The sequence below is a fragment of the Bombina bombina genome, chromosome 5 (genome assembly GCF_027579735.1).
Source record: "Bombina bombina isolate aBomBom1 chromosome 5, aBomBom1.pri, whole genome shotgun sequence".
In the NCBI taxonomy this organism is placed as follows: Eukaryota; Metazoa; Chordata; class Amphibia; order Anura; family Bombinatoridae; genus Bombina; species Bombina bombina.
The window spans coordinates 83482025-83500765 of NC_069503.1; the positions used below are offsets into that span (position 1 = coordinate 83482025).

Here is an 18741-nt window from a genome sequence, read left to right on the forward strand (position 1 = left end):
AGATATGATCAATCTTATGTTGTGCTGTAAGATGTATGTATAAAGTTAGCGTGCGGTATAAGCGAGAAAAACCGCATAGTGAACCCTCCTAGATTAGGAGGTGTATTATATGGTGGGGGTTCAATTTGTAACAGACCTTAATTCTTCTGTGAGAAATTTGGAATTTACACTGAATTTCAGTGAGGAGAGTATCATGTTTTTGGACACTAGAGTGTATAAGAAAGGTCTTAAATTGGAATTTGATTTATATTCAAAAGAAACAGATAGGAATACATTGCTAGAATTTAATAGTTTCCATCCACGTCATTTGGTAGAATCCTTACCTAAGAGTCAGTTGATGAGAGTCCACCGTATTGTGTCAGAGACAGATAATCTAAATAAAAGGATTAAAGAAATGCAAGAAAAAATCCGCAATAGAGGTTACCCCCAACATGTATTAGATAAATGTAGCAATAATCTTACCACTAATAAAGATCATAAGGATAAGAACAAGAGAATGATTTTCACATCACAGTTTAGTGCCCATGGGAGGCAAATAGCTAAAATCATTAATAAACATTGGCCTATTTTACAGAGGTGTAATAATGACATTGTTGAATTTAAAGAGAGACCAATTATGGCCTACAAAAGGGTAAAGAATTTGAGGGACTACTTTGTGAAGTCTGACATAGGACCAGCTAAGCAGCTACAGCAGAGTCATTTAACAAAGAAGAATGTAGGATGTTATCCTTGTTTACGATGCATTAGTTGTAATTCAGTAATAAGGGGCAAAGAGTTTGTTCACCCTAGGAGTGGAAAAAGGTACACTATTAGGAATTTCTTTACTTGTGACACCACATATGCCATTTATTTAATTAAGTGTCCGTGTTCCCTCATCTATATTGGAGAGACGGTAAGAAAAGTGAAAGATAGGCTTAGCCAGCACCGCTCCAATATTAGATGTGGGAACAGGGAGGCACCTGTCTCCAATCATTTTCTGGAGAAAGGACACAGTATTAGTCAGCTCCGATGGCAGGTTATAGACTATGTGGGTCCGCAGAGAATGGGTGGTGACCGTGAGAAAATATTGAAACAAAAAGAAATGCATTGGATTCATAGATTGGGATCATTAGTACCTTATGGTATGAATAGGGACTTTGATTGGTCAGTCTTTTGGTGAAGAATAGGTCTAATTAAATTTGATTCATAATAGTATATAGATATGTAGTGCTGTTATCAGGGTAAGTTATAACTGCTTTAAATATTGTGGGATAAGGATTTTCTGCTGTAAAAATGTTTAAACTATGTATCTTTAACAAAAAGTGTCTTGTTGCAAATTGTATAAATTTTGAAAGTTTGAAGAGTAAGCTATTTTGTGCAGCAGGTGGCGCTCAAGAGTAAAATGTATTGGCGCCAAGCTAACTGTTTAAAAGAACCACCGCTGAGTATTGTATGTATAGCATGATTAAGTGACAGTAGTCACGAAACGTCGCTCTATCTTTTGCCAATAAAGATACTTTTTTAAGCAAATTGTGCTGTGGACATTCCCATGTTGCATATTGTTATAGTGGAATTGAGCAGATTTCCACGGTCGACACGAGCACAGTATTTTGCCTGGCAGCTGTTCTACATATTGCTGAAGATATGGTGGGGGGGGGGGGGGAGGAGGTGGTAATTTAAATATAGTAGAGATATACTTAACTATAAGAAAGCTACTTCTAGATTAGTTTAGGATCCTGTGATGTGGGTTAGTATGGATCAATGCGGTAATAGACGATACCTGAGGAGAACGAGAGGACAAATGCAATGTTAAAGGGAGCGCTGCCCATTGACCACATGAACCTCACATCTTTGCAGAAAAAAAAAATGTGTGCTCTATTTATTGTTAATGTGTGTTAGGAGGTAGAAATGGAAAGAAGAAATCATTGTGACTCCATTGTATTGGTACACCAGTTTCCATGACAACATAATACAACATGGTCTGCATTGGTACTGCTTAGTCATAAACATACTATTATGCAACAAAGTAAATCTTATTGAGTGTGGGCCCTACACCCAGCAACTTAAGAACCAGATAGAAACATATACATCTATGACCTAAGGGATTATAATATAATAATGAGCTCTGTGCGATTTATTATTCAACTAAGAGCAATGACCTCTAGAAAACATCTAATGCCAAACTTCTTGGAATACACAATCATGCCTCCAACATCTGTAACTGGATATATAGAGTAAATGGGCACATTAAGGTAATGTCTCTCGCCAGTAGGCAGGTATGGTAGTATAGCTTTGAATGGCTAAAAGTATGGGAACACATGAAGATGGGCAGACAAGGAGAGAAACCCAGGGGGAAGATAAGTGACCAACTTATGAAGCTAAACTCTAGATGAAACTATGATTAAGCTATTTTTTGTACCATAATGCTGCAGAGGATGATATTCAGCTATTGCATGAATCCTGTGCAGAAACCCAACACCTGAGCTGACTTAAAGGGCCATAATACCCAAATGTTTAAACACTTGAAAGTGATGCAGCATAGCTGTAAAAAGCTGACTAGAAAATATCACCTGAGCATCTCTATGTAAAAAAGAAAGATATTTTACCTCAAAAGTTCCTCAGTAGCCACCTCCCATTGTAAAGGATTTCTAAGCAGCATTTTAGTGTGTCTGTCCTGGGACAGCTGAAAGGATGAGCCTCGTGAACTCTCATATTATTTCACCAATCTGGTAAAGGAAGCTTACTATGAAATCTCATGAGAGTTAAGTCAAATCTCATGAGATCACAGTAAGAGTTCATGACCTCAGCACTGCTGATGCTTATTGGCTGCTGTTCATTTCTTCATTTTTTTTTTTTTTTTTACCTGCAGCTGGGAGCAGCTGAGTATAACTTTTTACACAGAACTTACTCTGCTGAGCTGAGGAGATTGTGAGGTAAAACATCTTCCTTTTTTACATAGAGATGCTCAGGTGATATTTTCCTGTCAGCTTTTTACAGTTATACTGCATCAGTTTCAAGTGATTTAGCATATGAGTATTATGTCCCTTTAAATATAATCCTTGATAGCCAAATATACATGTGAGTCTATTAGTATTCCTCAAACAATGTTAGGCAAGAAATATGGAGTGATCTAACATGGGGTTTATAAGTTCCATATAGCAGTAGTAGAAGTGAAATAAAGACATCTAGGGGTCGATCCGATATAGATCGTAGTTTGCGGCGCAAGCGAGGGAACCCGCGTCGCCCGCAGTTTCAGCTCGCAACTCGAGCTATCCCATATATGTCGCCGTCAGATGTTAACGTGCCGTAAGTCTGACAAACCAGCGATGTCCAGAAATCTGCGCAAGTACAAATTTCTGGCGTCGCCAGTGACTTGCGGCACATTAGAAACTGCCGGCGCCTACAAAACCTGACTAAAGTCTAAATCACCCGCACTGTCTAACACGCCTCCCTAACATAGCCCGACACGTCTAACCCTCTATCCGCTATCCCCCCTCACTAGCCTAACAATAAAATATGTATTAACCCCTAAACCGCCGCTCCCGGAGCCCGCCGCTACCTAATAAAGTTATTAACCCCTAAACCGCCGCCAGCTATATTAAATCTCTAACCCCCTAAAGTGAGCCCCTAACACCGCCGCCATCTACCTTACCTACCCCCTAAAGTGAGCCCCTACCCCGCCGCTATCTATTTTAAAATTATTAACCCCTAATCTAATCCCCCTACCCCGCCGCCATCTATATTAAATTATTTAACCCCTAAAATACTAAACTATCCCTACCACTAAACCTAAGTCTAACCCTACAAATAGCCCTGAAAAGGGCTTTTTACTTGGCATTGCCCCAAAGTAACAGCTTTTTTGCCAGCCCTTAAAAGGGCTTTTGGCGGGGCTTTGTCACAAAGTAAACTGCTATTTTGCCTACAATCTACATCCCCCTACACCGCGGCCACCTATAATAAATGTATTAACCCCTAATCTAATCCCCCTACACCGCCGCCAGCTATATTAACTATATTAACCCTAATTATATTAGGGTTAATATAGTTAATATAATTATATTAGGGTTAATATAGTTAATATCGTTATTATATTATATATATATATATTAAGTATAATAACCCTATCTAACTCTAACATCCTAACTAAACTCTTATTAAAATAAATCTAATATTAATATTATTAATTAAAATATTCCTATTTAAATCTAAATACTTACCTATAAAATAAACCCTAAGATAGCTACAATGTAATTAATAATTACATTATAGCTATGTTAGGGTTTATATTTATTTTACAGGTAAATTGTTAATTATTTTAACTAGGTATAATAGCTATTAAATAGTTATTACCTATTTAATAGCTACCTAGTTAAAATAATTACCCAATTACCTGTAAAATAAATCCTAACCTAAGTTACAAATACACCTACACTATCAATAAATTAAATAAACTACAAATATCTATCTAAAAATACAATTAAATAAACTAAACTAAATTACAAAAACAAACAAACACTAAATTACAAAAAATAAAAAAAAGATTACAAGATTTTTAAGCTAATTACACCTATTCTAAGCCCCCTAATAAAATAATAAAGCCCCCCAAAATAAAAAAATTCCCTACCCTATTCTAAATTAAAAAAAGTTCAAAGCTCTTTTACCTTACCAGCCCTTAAAAGGGCCTTTTGTGGGGGCATGCCCCAAAGAAAACTGCTCTTTTGCCTGCAAAAAAAAACACAATACCACCCCCCAACATTACAACCCACCACCCACATACCCCTAATCTAACCCAAACCCCCCTTATTGGTTCAGCCAATCGGATTGAACTTGAATCTGATTGGCTGATTCAATCAGCCAATCAGATTTTTCTACCTTAATTCCGATTGGCTGATAGAATCCTATCAGCCAATTGGAATTCGGCGGACGCCATCTTGGATGACGTCATTTAAAGGAACCTCATTCGTCGGGAAGTCGTCGTGCCGGAAGGATGCTCCGCGGCGGAGGAGCGAAGGAAGAAGATTGAAGATGCCGATTTGCTTGAAGACATCGCCGATGGAAGAAGACTCTCTGCCGCTTGCTTCAAGACATCGCCCGGATGGAAGAAGACTTCACTGCCGCATGCTGGAACACATTGCCTGGATCGGATGAGGAGTTCGGCCCGGTGTGGTGAAGACAAGGTAGGGAGATCTTCAGGGGGGTAGTGTTAGGTTTATTTAAGGGGGGTTTGGGTTAGATTAGGGGTATGTGGGTGGTGGGTTGTAATGTTGGGGGGTGGTATTGTGTTTTTTTTAGCAGGCAAAAGAGCAGTTTTCTTTGGGGCATGCCCCCACAAAAGGCCCTTTTAAGGGCTGGTAAGGTAAAAGAGCTTTGAACTTTTTTTAATTTAGAATAGGGTAGGGAATTTTTTTATTTTGGGGGGCTTTATTATTTTATTAGGGGGCTTAGAATAGGTGTAATTAGCTTAAAAATCTTGTAATCTTTTTTTATTTTTTGTAATTTAGTGTTTTTTTTTTTTGTAATTTAGTTTAGTTTATTTAATTGTATTTTTAGATAGATGTTTGTAGTTTCTTTAATTTATTGATAGTGTTGGTGTATTTGTAACTTAGGTTAGGATTTATTTCACAGGTAATTGGGTAATTATTTTAACTAGGTAGCTATTAAATAGTTAATAACTATTTAATAGCTATTATACCTAGTTAAAATAATTAACAATTTACCTGTAAAATAAATATAAACCCTAACATAGCTATAATGTAATTATTAATTATATTGTAGCTATCTTAGGGTTTATTTTATAGGTAAGTATTTAGATTTAAATAGGAATATTTTAGTTTATAATATGAATTAGATTTATTTAATAAGAATTTAATTAGGGGTGTTAGGGTTAGATAGAGTTAATATAGTTAATATAAATACTATAGTAACTATATTAACTATATTAACCCTAATATAATTAGGGTTAATATATATAATGTAATAACTATATTGACTATAATATACTTAGGGTTAATATAGATAATATAGCTGGCGGCGGGGTAGGTAGATTAAATTAGGGGTTAATAATTTTAATATAGATGGCGGCGGTGTAAGGGGTTCACATTAGGGGATAGATCAGTTAGATGGTGGCGGTTTTAGGGGTTCACATTAGGGGATAGATCAGTTAGATGGTGGCGGTTTTAGGGGCTCACAGTATGGGGTTAGTTTATGTAGATGGCGGCGGTTTAGGGGTTAAATACTTTATTAGGTATTGCGGCGGGGGATCGCGGTTGACAGGGAGATAGACATTGTGCATGCTTTAGGTGTTAGGTTTATTTTAGAAGATCGCGGTTGACAGGGAGATAGACATTGCGCATGCGTTAGGTGTTAGGTTTATTTTAGCAGCCAGTTTAGGGAGTTACGGGGCTCCAATAGTCAGCGTAAGGCTTCTTACGGCTGCTTTTTGTGGCGAGGTGAAAATTGAGTAAGATTTCTCCATTTTCGCCACGTAAGTCCTTACGCTGTATATTGGATACCAAATTGCGCGGGTTTGGTATACCTGTCTATGGCCCAAAAAACTACGGGCGACGGCAGAAATATACGCGCGTAATTTCTAGGTTACGCCGTATATAGGATACCAAACCCGCGCAAATATTGGCGTCGCCGACTTTTGCGGGCGACGATTTTTATCGGATCGACCCCCTAAGGTTTAAGTGTAAGATGTAAATGTAATCATAATGAAATATATTTGCAAGAGAATCTCCAAGTTTGTTGAAGCCTGTGGGAGATAAAATGAGCAAGTGTTTAACTAATTTGTTAACTATTCTCACCATGGTTGTGATATGTTCTCATGTCCATTTTCCAGGAGATCTGCTTGTCTATTATGTTCAATATTAAATGGAGGTGGTACAGACTGCTAGATATTGCTGAGTTCCGTGTGAAGAGACTTCAGCTTATGAGAATAAAACGTCTTAAACATGAATGAGTGTTAATATGTATCTATGCTGCCATCTAGGGGGCCAGGAGAGGTACTGTCAATAGTTTGAAAAAAGGGAAACTTCTATTGCAAGAGTGCAGTCAGCCGGTAGCTATATTAATAAAGAGTTACCGATACAAAGTATAAGGGCAATCTCCTGAAGTTTGGTATTTACAGACCAACACCATAGCTGACACATCTCAATAGTAGAGAAAGCTGTAAAACAAAAATTGGCACCTAGGTACTTCCGTTGGTGTAAAAAACACCCTTTAACTAATGCGAAAATATAAGAAATTAGGTAACAGTATGAAGTGTTAAGACATCTATTCAGAATACCTCTCCTCGATATATACCATAATGTGAGCTTGGTAAGTGTCAGTAAAATAGTAGATTACATAGATTGTATATGAACTTGGAATAAGTGTCTGACACACAAGCAGAAGAACATTTAGGGATATCTGTGAACAGCGTAATATCTGTTTAGCAGTACTGTGATATAAAAGTAATAACCAAGGTGTCTTAAGGGGACATCTATTAACTAATCCCCACCTGATAGCTAAATCTATAGCCTGTAATGTGGAAGTGAGGAACCTGTATGCTGTGCCTATAGCATTATAGCATCAAACATGTCACTGCAAAATAAGTAGAAATGTGATATAAGCCATGATAATGTGAACTGACAAAAGCACAATATACGTACCGCTATAGCATTGACAAAGAAAAATACAGGAGCATACATGACCATCGTAAAAATGGCCATTGCAGTAGAAATTAGTGTGAGCTAAGATACGAAGAAGAGTCTAACGATATACAAACTTTGGCAGTCACCGTTAGTGAATAACAGGCTCAGCCAACATGCAGACATACAATAAACTATTGCAAGAACATTACGCACCAACAACAATGTTAGTCTGATGGTATCAGAAATTCTATGCCTCAAAAATTCGACAGAGGTTTCTAACCCTTCTCATAGTAATTTAAGTTGTTCCCTGTCAGTCTCTCACGCTGACTGAGTTGTTGTTGAAGCCGGTTATCCTCTTCCAGGTTGCATAGCTTGTAATGTCCCATAGCTTGTTTAAGTTTGAAAAAGAATGTGCTAAGCGGCCACTGCGGGGCTCCGGGCCATTGAAAGTCCTGGTATACATGTGCGATCTTTATTATGCAGTCCTTAAATGAATATCGTTTTTTCAGATGTATAGAGAACTTTTGCATCTGCAGCATGGTGATATAGGGAAGAACATCCTGGGCATGGTCATTGTGATGGATGGTCCCGTATGTAGGCCCTTTTGGATTGCAGTATGGTGATGGCTGTAGTCCCTGAGGGAATAGCTCTGTCACGGGTTGAGGGTATCTCTTGGTCGTCAGTCTTTGAAAATTTAGCGGCTCTATTTCGGTGGCTATACTCGGTTGAGCTCTCAGGTCATTCAGAGGAAACTGCATATGGGCGCACTCCTCCTCTTGCTTCTCAGCTTTCTTGTCCAAGTCGGCAGTGCCGTGTATTAGGTCAGATGGTTCAGACGCCATTATGCTCGAGTGCTCAGATACTGCCCGGTACTCTTCTAGGAGGTCTCTGATCACCGTGAGGAGATATGTCGCCATGTCTATGGTAAGGTTCTTCTGTGGAGACATGCTCTGTCGTAGTTAGAATAGCAGATAGCAGATTTCACTCGTCATTCAAGCTCTCCATGAGAGTAAACATGGCCGCTCCCAGTATCACTGGCCAGCATGATAAATAGGAAAGTGACATAAATATCTGCAAGGAGCGTTCTGCCACTAAGATTTTCAGCGTGTAGGTCTCCTTAACCTCCAGGGCCACAGCAACAGAAGGTTAGAGAAGTCCAAACGGTCGCAAAATTTGACTTTTATATAGAAAGTGGCTGGAGCTAATGCGATGTGCGACCGCTCAGTCTCAAAGTTGGCTCCTCCCCCCGGCTCGTCTGAATATTTGCTTTGGCTCCTGACGAATATTTGCTCGTCTGACTACCAGCTCCGACTTTGAATCCTGGCTTGTTGTTTGACTTGTGGACTTTTTATTATTTTTTGTTATTAATAAAGGTGTGATTATTTTCGCTCTTCTCATCTCAGTCTGGTTCCTGGCACCCTGACAGAAGTTCTACAAAAGTCTCCAGTGCAGGACCTTTCAGATCAAGGGTAAGATACTTGGCCCACTGCTTCCTTGGCAGCTGGAACTGTCTGCAAACTTTTTAAAAGCTGTGCATGAATACATTCAAATCTCCATCTTTCTCCAGAGTAGGAAAATTCTCTGCCCACGGTTGATTAAAGTGGAGTCTGTAGGTTCACTAACAGGTGAGACAGTTTCTCTCTCCAACCATGCAAGCTATAACTGATACTCTCTCTCAGCCTGTTGTCTGTTTCTCTGCTGCTTCCCTAGTAACCTGCTGATTTTTAGGATCAGCTCCATGCGCAAACTTGGATCCGCTGAGCACATATGCTTTAGAACAGCTTGCAAATAACAGTTCAGGGAATCTTCAGAGCTTGATGAATTGCTGCCCACAGGTGCAGACACCTCTCCTGAGGCTTCAGCTTGTGGGGCCTGGCTGCTGTCATATTCTAAAAATCCACAAGGAAGGGAAAACACACCTGGTATAGGGGCACGGAGTAACAGACTTGCCAGGTCTTTGTTATCCAAGTAGATATATGTAGATACACTCCAGACACCAGCAAAGTTCTTTAAAAGACCTTTATTTTCATGGGTTGGGTCCAAAAAAATGAGGACAATCTTTCAAACCTGCAATAGGCTCTTCGTCATGTACATGACTAAGAGCCTATTGCAGGCTTGACACATTGTCCTCTTGTTTTTAAGACCCAACCCATGTAAATAAAGGTCTTTTTTCAAGAACTTTGCTGGTGGCTGTAGTGGAGTGTTTCTACATATATCTGCTGTTATATTCTATAAGAGCTTGTATCAAACCTTTTTTGGTTTTCACATGGGAGGGAATCTCTCTCTCCTTGCATAACAGTGCCAGTATTTCCTTGGCCTGCAGCTGGTATGCCTCCATATTAAAACATAGAAAAGAAAAACAGAAACTAGGGAAGGGGACTGTTTGCAATGTGTAACTATGTAATGCACAGTTTTAGCCTTTGTAAATTGTGAGAGTCACAATATTTTATTACTGAGATTTTTAAACTAGCAAATCCACAAAGCACGAAAATCTAATAAAACACTTTTTATCTGCAGTTCTAACCACCAATTTGACGTTAACCAACCCTGCATCAGTCACTTGTTTGGCCCAGAAAGGGTTAACCGACCCTTTAACACATCTGTCAAAGTCTAGCCATTCCAGGCAAGCCTGTGACTTAGTTCAGTGGGTTCAAGGGTTAACAACACCCTCTAAGCTGTCCTATATTAAGAAAACAATGTGCAAACTCCCCTTTAATGCCACCCTCACTAAACTATCTCTAAGCTGCTACCACTTAAAATTTATTATATGGGAAATCTTAACAGAAACCTGGACTACCAAATTAAATCCCAAAATACAATTTAGAAAAACAATATTCTAAACACACAGTATTAACACTACCACTCTCTTTCAGTAATGTGGATCAAATATTTGATAAAGGCAAAAGCTTAATAAATGAATGATTTATTATGCAAAAAGTATGCTTAGTGCATTATTAATAAAAAGATGTTAACACGTAGAATCATACATAAGCAAACCGTTTTAAAAATAAAAAGGAGAAATAACAGACCTAATACTTTCCTATCTTATAAGTCTTCCCCAGGGAGAAGGGCAAGAAAAGATGGACACTCACTCTGTTGGTATACAGCCTCCTATTTACTTGTATTGTTAGACACAAAATGTTATACCTGTTTCTCTGATATCAAATTGCTTGACCCAACCTTCTTACAGCGGGGCCAGAAATATCCACTCTTTTTACGACATGTCATAAAGTTCAGAGTCTTTGGCTGAAATTATAGAACACCTTATAACTTCTGTTATGTATATCTAAAACATACACACAGATAGGCAATCCCTTTTTTATGTCATTAGAAGTATTTTGATACCAAACACCATATATTTTGCATTCTTTATGGTTCTGAGGCATTATAACTTATAAAGGTATATTAATTTGAAATGCTGATTGTCCTGTCAATAGGGTATTGGGTCATGGGTCATGGGGTATTCTTGACATATATGTATATAGAACAATAATAAGGTAAGATGTACAATATATAATATAATACGGAAAGTCCAAAAAATGCAGAGATATTGGAAATAATCAGTCTGGCAGCTTTCCACAAGTGTTAGGCCATCCACATCAGAGCAAACCTATAAAAAAGTAGAGAAGGCGCCATATCATATAATACTGTCAGGATATAAATCAAGACACACAAGGGTAAATGCACTCACATGCAATTGAGCACTTTAACAAAGTGCATACAAAGCAGGTCGGATCCTCAGAGTTGCCCAGCTAGCTCACCTCCCGTCACAGTGCAGGGGACCTCTTCTTTTCACTTGTCAGCACCCAAGGGGTCGTCAGCTTGTGATTTGCCAAATCAGTGGCTTGCAGCTAAAAAGCTGTAAAGAGTCTCACGGATGGTGTAAGGTAGCTTAAAAAAAACTGTTTATTATAAAAACACAAAGTATCCACCAAATCATTTCAAACTGTTTCATCGGGCTGATACTAACTATACAAACTTGCTACCTTTTATACCTACTTTCAATACCTATGAGGTAAACGTGTTTCTCTATCGATGCAAGCCTTATACGAGTCTCCCTGCTAGTTGGTATTCCGGAACTATTACGGCAAACTGCAAAGGCGGACTCTTGCTTGCTAAGGAGAAACACTTGGTGATATTGTCACACACTGCTTAATACATTTTAAACTTTTGTACGTGTATTGCGCTATATTAAGTGCACAGTAAAACTTTTACCCTTAGGGTGGCTCCTTTGCGCTCATGTCTTCTTTCATTTTTTACATGTGTTAGGGTGTGAATGGGATATACAAATACAATATTGTCTATAACACTACTAACTAACCACCAACTAGGTGGATGTAATTACATGTGTCAGCTTAGTGATAGAATCATATGTGCACATAAAATATAATTGTTAAAGGGGTAGTGTATAATATATTATAAAAGAGTATATTAATGTGATATAATGTAATAATGTAAAGTCATAATAGTGTGAGTGAGTACTGTAAACATGGATAGATGGAAGTGGACATAAAAGATGGAGTCAGGCTACAAAGAGTATGCATATAGCTGTGTTTGTTCGATTGACTGAATGATAACCCCTTCCCCAAAACTCTAACTTATCATTAGAAAGTTTATGGGGTGACAGATTGTTTATTCCATTTTTTAATTTCTGTAATCTCTTTTCTTGGTGACTCTTTTTCATTCTCTAGATCCTGGTCGACATAAACCCTTGTGGTATTTTTGTTTGGGGTATGGACAATAAGTGGCTCTACAGGCAATTAATCAGTATACTTTTTATTGTGATTATTTGTTCATTTATATCTAAAGTCAAATTGTCTAGTTTCAATCCATTGTCTGTAGTTTTATTAGTATGCTGATTTTTCTATTGTTGATTCTCCCATGCACACTCTGTCTCTCTCACAGACAGTCAAAGCTAACCCACTATCTTACATGCACACTCAAAGCTAACCCACTATCTTACATGCACACTCAAAGCTAACCCACTATCTTACATGCACACTCAAAGCTAACCCACTATCTTACATGCACACTCTGTCTCTCTCACACACACTCAAAGCTAACCCACTATCTTACATGCACACTCTGTCTCTCTCACACACACTCAAAGCTAACCCACTATCTTACATGCACACTCAAGGCTAACCCCGCTAAATGCACGATTGTGCCCCCCCTCTCTCTCTCTCTCCCATGCACACTATCTCTCTCTCACACACACTCAAAGCTAACCCTCTCTCTCTCTTACATGTACACTCAAGGCTAACCCTGCTACATGCACGATTGTGCCCCCCCTTTCTCTCTCTCTCTCTCTCTCTCTCTCTCTCTCTCTTTTATATCATATCTCTCTCCCATGCACACTCTGCCTCTCTCACACACACTCAAAGCTAACCCTCTCTCTCTCTTACATGCACACTCAAGGCTAACCTTGCTACATGCATGATTGTGCCCCTCTCTCTCATGTCATGTCTCACTCCCATGCACACTCTGTCTCTCTCACACACACTTAAAGCTATCCCTCTCTCTCTCTTACATGCACACTCAAGGCTAACCCTGCTACATGCACAATTGTGCCCCCCTCTCTCTCTCTTATGTCATGTCTCTCTCCCATGCACACTCTGTCTCTCTCATACACACTCAAAGCTAACTCTCTCTCTCTCTCTTACATGCACACTCAAGGCTAACCTTGCTACATGCACAATTGTGCCCCCCTCTCTCTCTCTCTTATGTCATGTCTCTTACATTTATGTCATGTCTCTTACATTTATGTCATGTCTCTTACATTTATGTCATGTCTCTTACATTTACATGCACAATTGTGCCTCTCTCTCTCTCTCTCTCTCTCTCTCTCTATCTCTCTCTCATGTCTCTCTCCCATGCAGACTCTGTCTCTCTCTCACACACCCAAAGCTAACCCTCTCTCTCTCTCTTACATGCACACTCAAGGCTAACCTTGCTACATGCACAATTGTGCCCCTTTCTCTCTCATGTCATGTCTCACTTCCAAGCACACTCTGTCTCTCTCACACACACTCAAATCTAACCGTCTCTCTCTCTCTTACATACACACTCAAGGCTAACCCTGCTACATGCACGATTGTGCCCCCCCTCCCTCTCTCTCTCTCTCTCTTTTATGTCATGTCTCTCTCCCATGCACACCCTGTCTCTCTCACACACACTCAAATCTAACCCTCTCTCTCTCTTACATGAACACTCAAGGCTAACCCTGCTACATGCATGATTGTGTCCTTTCTCTCTCTCTCTCTCTCTCTCTCTCATGTCATGTCTCTCTCCCATGCACACCCTGTCTCTCTCACACACACTCAAATCTAACCCTCTCTCTCTCTTGCATGCACACTCAAGGCTAACCCTGCTACATGCACGATTGTGTCCCCTCTCTCTCATGTCATGTCTCTCTCCCATGCACACTCTGTCTCTCTCACACACACACTCAGAGCTAACCCTCTCTCTCTCTTGCATGCACACTCAAGGCTACCCTGCTACATGCACGATTGTGCCCCCCCCCTCTCTCTCTCTCTCTCTCTCTCTCTCTCATGTCATGTTTCTCTACAATGCACACTCTGTCTCTCTCACACACACTCAAATCTAACCCTCTCTCTCTCTTACATGCACACTCAAGGCTAACCCTGCTACATGCACAATTATATCCCCCCTCTCTCTCTCTCTCTTATGTCATGTCTCTCTCCCATGCACACTCTGTCTCTCTCACAGACACTCAAATCTAACCCTCTCTCTCTCTCTTACATGCACACTCAAGGCTAACCCTGCTACATGCACTATTGTGCCTCTCTCTCTCTCTGTCTCTCATATAATGTCTCTCTCCCATGCACACTCTGTCTCTCTCACAGACACTCAAAGCTAACCCTCTCTCTATCTTTTACATGCACACTCAAGGCTAACCCTGCTACATGCAAGATTGTGCCCCCCCCCCCTCTCTCTCTCTCTCTCTCTCTTAAATCATGTCTCTATCCCATGCACACTCTGTCTCTCTCACACACACTCAAAGCTAACCCTCTCTCTCTCTCTTACATGCACACTCAAGGCTAACCCTGCTACATGCACTATTGTGCCTCTCTCGCTCTCTCTCTCTCTCTCTCTCTCTCTCTCTCTCTCTCTCTCTCTCTCTCTCTCTGTCTCTCATATAATGTCTCTCTCCCATGCACACTCTGTCTCTCTCACAGACACTCAAAGCTAACCCACTCTCTCTCTTACATGCACACTCAAGGCTAACCCTGCTACATGCACGATTGCCCCCCCCCCCCCTCTCTCTCTCTCTCTCTCTCTCTGTCTCTCATATAATGTCTCTCTCCCATGCACAATCTGTCTCTCTCACACACACTCAAAGCTAACCCTCTCTCTCTCTTACATGCACACTCAAGGCTAACCCTGCTACATGCACGATTGTGTCCCCTCTCTCTCTCTCTCTCTCTCTCTCTCTCTCTCTCTCTCTCTCATGTCATGTCTCTCTCCCATGCACACTCTGTCTCTCTCACACACACTCAAAACTAACCCTCTCTCTCTCTCTTACATGCACACTCAAGGCTAACACTGCTACATGCACTATTGTGCCCCCCTCTCTCTCTCTCTCTGTCTCTCATATAATGTCTCTCTCCCATGCACACTCTGTCTCTCTCACACACACTCAAAGCTAACCCTCTCTCTCACTTACATGCACACTCAAGGCTAACCCTAGTACATGCACGATTGTGCCCCCCCCCCTCTCTCTCTCTTATGTCATGTCTCTCTCCCATGCACACTCTTTCTCTCTCACACACACTCAAAGCTAACCCTCTCTCTCTTACATGCACACTCAAGGCTAACCCTGCTACATGCACGGTTGTGCCCCCCCTCTCTCTCTTATGTCATGTCTCTCTCCCATGCACACTCTGTCTCTCTCACACACACACAAAGCTAACCCTGCTACGTGCACGATTGTGCCCCTCTCTCTCTCTTACATGCACACACAAGGCTAACCCTGCTACATGTATGATTGTGCCCCTCTCTCTCTCATGTCAAGTATCTCTCCCATGCAGACTCTGTCTCTCTCACATACACTCAAAGCTAACCCTCTCTCTCTTACATACACATTCAAGGCTAACCATGCTACATGCACGATTGTGCCCCTCCCTCTCTCTTTCTCTCTCTCTCTCTCTCTCTCTCTCTCTCTCTCTCTCTCTCTCTCCCATGCACACTCTTGTCTCTCTCACACACACTCAAAGCTAACCCTCTCTCTCTCTTACATGCACACTCAAGGCTAACCTTGCTACATGCACGATTGTGCCCCTCTTTCTCTCATGTCATGTCTCTGTCTCATGCACACTCTGTCTCTCTCACACACACTCAAAGCTAACCCTCTCTCTCTGTTACATGCACACTTAATGCTAACCCTGCTACATACACAATGGTGCCCCCTCTCTCTCTCTCTCTCTCTCATGTCATGTCTCTTTCCCATGCACACTCTGTCCCTCTCACACACACTCAAAGCTTACATGTACACTCAAGGCTAACCCTGCTACATGCACGATTGTGCCCCCCCTTTCTCTCTCTCTCTCTCTCTTATGTCACGTCTCTCTCCCATGCACACTCTGTCTCTCTCATACACACTCAAAGCTAACTCTCTCTCTTTCTCTTACATGCACACTCAAGGCTAACCCTGCTGACATGCACGATTGTGCCCCTCTCTCTCTCTCTCTCTCTCTCTCTCTCTCTCTCGCTCTCTCTCTCTCTCATGTGTCTCTCCCATGCACACTCTGTCTCTCTCTCACACACCCAAAGCTAACCCTCTCTCTCTCTTACATGCACTCTCAAGGCTAACCTTGCTACATGCACAATTTTTTGCCCCTTTCTCTCTCATGTCATGTCTCACTTCCAAACACACTCTGTCTCTCTCACACACATGCAAAGCTAACCCTCTCTCTCTCTTACATGCACTCTCAAGGCTAACCCTGCTACATGCACGATTGTGTTCTCTCTCTCTCTTATGTCATGTCTCTCTCCCATGCACACTCTCTCTCTCTCTCTCACAGACACTCAAAGTTAACCCTCACTCTCTCTTACATGCAGACTCAAGGCTAACCCTGCTACATGCACAATTGTGCCCCCCCTCTCTCTCTTTCTCTTATGTCATGTTTCTCTCCAATGCACACTCTGTCTCTCCAACACACACTCAAAGCTAACCCTCTCCCTCTCTTACATGCACACTCAAGGCTAACCCTGCTACATGCACGGTTGTGCCCCCCTCTCTCTCTCATGTCATGTCTTTCTCCCATGCACACTCTGTCTCACTCACACACACTCAAAGCTAACCCTGCTACATGTACGATTGTGCCCCCCCCTCTCTCTCTCTTATGTCATATCTCTCTCCCATGCACACTCTGTCTCTCTCACACAGATTCAAAGCTAACAATCTCTGTCTTACATGCACACTCAAGGCTAACCCTGTTACATGCACAATTGTACCCCTCCCTCTCTCTCTCTCTCTCTCTCTCTCTCTCTTATGTCATTTCTCTCTCCCATGCACACTCTGTCTCTTTCACATACACTCAAAGCTAACCCTCTCTCTCTCTTACATGCACACTCAAGGCTAACCTTGCTACATGCACAATTGTGCCCCTCTCTCTCTCATGTCATGTCTCACTCCCATGCACACTCTGTCTCTCTCACACACACTCAAAGCTAACCCTCTCTCTCACTTACATGCACACTCAAGGCTAACCCTAGTACATGCACGATTGTGCCTCCCCCCCTCTCTCTCTCTTATGTCATCTCTTACTCCCATGCACACTTTGTCTCTCTCATACACACTCAAAGCTAACTCTCTCTCTCTTACATGCACACTCAAGGCTAACCCTGTTGCATGCACGGTTGTGCCCCCCTCTCTCTCTCTCTTATGTCATGTCTCTTACATTTACATGCACAATTGTGCCTCTCTCTCTCTCTCTCTCTCTCTCTCTCTCTCTCTCTCTCTCATGTCATGTCTTTCTCCCATGCACACTCTGTCTCTCTCACACACACTCAAAGCTAACCCTCTCTCTCTGTTACATGCACACTCAAGGCTAACCCTGCTACATGCACGATTGTGCCCCCCCTCTCTCTCTGTCTCTCTTAAATCATGTCTCTCTCCCATGCACTTTCTGTCTCTCTCACACACACTCAAAGCTAACCCTTCCTCTCTCTTATATGCACACTCAAGGCTAACCCTTCTAGATGTACAATTGTGCCCCCCCCCCTCTCTCTGTCTCTCTTAAATCATGTCTTTTTCCCATGCACAATCTGTCTCTCTCACAAACACTCAAAGCTAACGCTCTCTCTCTCTTACATGCACACACAAGGCTAACCCTGCTCTCTTATGTCATGTTTCTCTCCCATGCACACTCTGTCTCTCTCACACACACTCAATGCTAACCCTCTCTCTCTCTTACATGCACACTCAAGGCTAACCCTGCTACATGCACAATTGTGTCCCCCCCTCTCTCTCTCTCTCTCTCTCTCTCTCTCTTATGTCATGTTTCTCTCCCATGCACACTCTGTCTCTCTCATACACACTCAAAGCTAACCCTTCTTCTCTCTTATATGCACAGTCAAGGCTAACCCTGCTAGATGCACGATTGTGCCCCCCCCCTCTCTCTCTCTCTCTCTCTCTCTCTCTCTTAAATCATGTCTGTCTCCCATGCACACTCTGTCTCTCTCACACACACTCAAAGCTAACCCTCTCTCTATCTTTTACATGCACACTCAAGGCTAACCCTGCTACATGCACGATTGTGCCCATCTCTCTCTCATGTCATGTCTCTCTCCCATGCACAATCTGTCTCTCTCACACACACTCAAAGCTAACCCTCTCTCTCTCTCTTACATGCACACTCAAGGCTAACCCTGCTACATGCACTATTGTGCCCCCCCCCCCCTCTCTCTCTCTCTCTCTCTCTCTCTCTTATGTCATGTCTCTCTCCCATGAACAAGCTAACCCTCTCTCTCTCTTACATGCACACTCAAGGCTAACCATGCTACATGCACGATTGTGCCCCCTCTCTCTCTCTCTCTCTCTCTCTCTCTCTCTCATGTCATGTCTCTCTCCCATGCACAAGCTGTCTCTCTCACACACACTCAA

The 18741-nt window shown here is 41.5% G+C and overlaps 1 pseudogene; it reads left to right on the forward strand.

Moving 5' to 3' along the window:
• Positions 1–18741, forward strand: part of LOC128661336 (zinc finger protein 184-like) — a 154870-nt pseudogene that overhangs the window by 54221 nt on the left and 81908 nt on the right.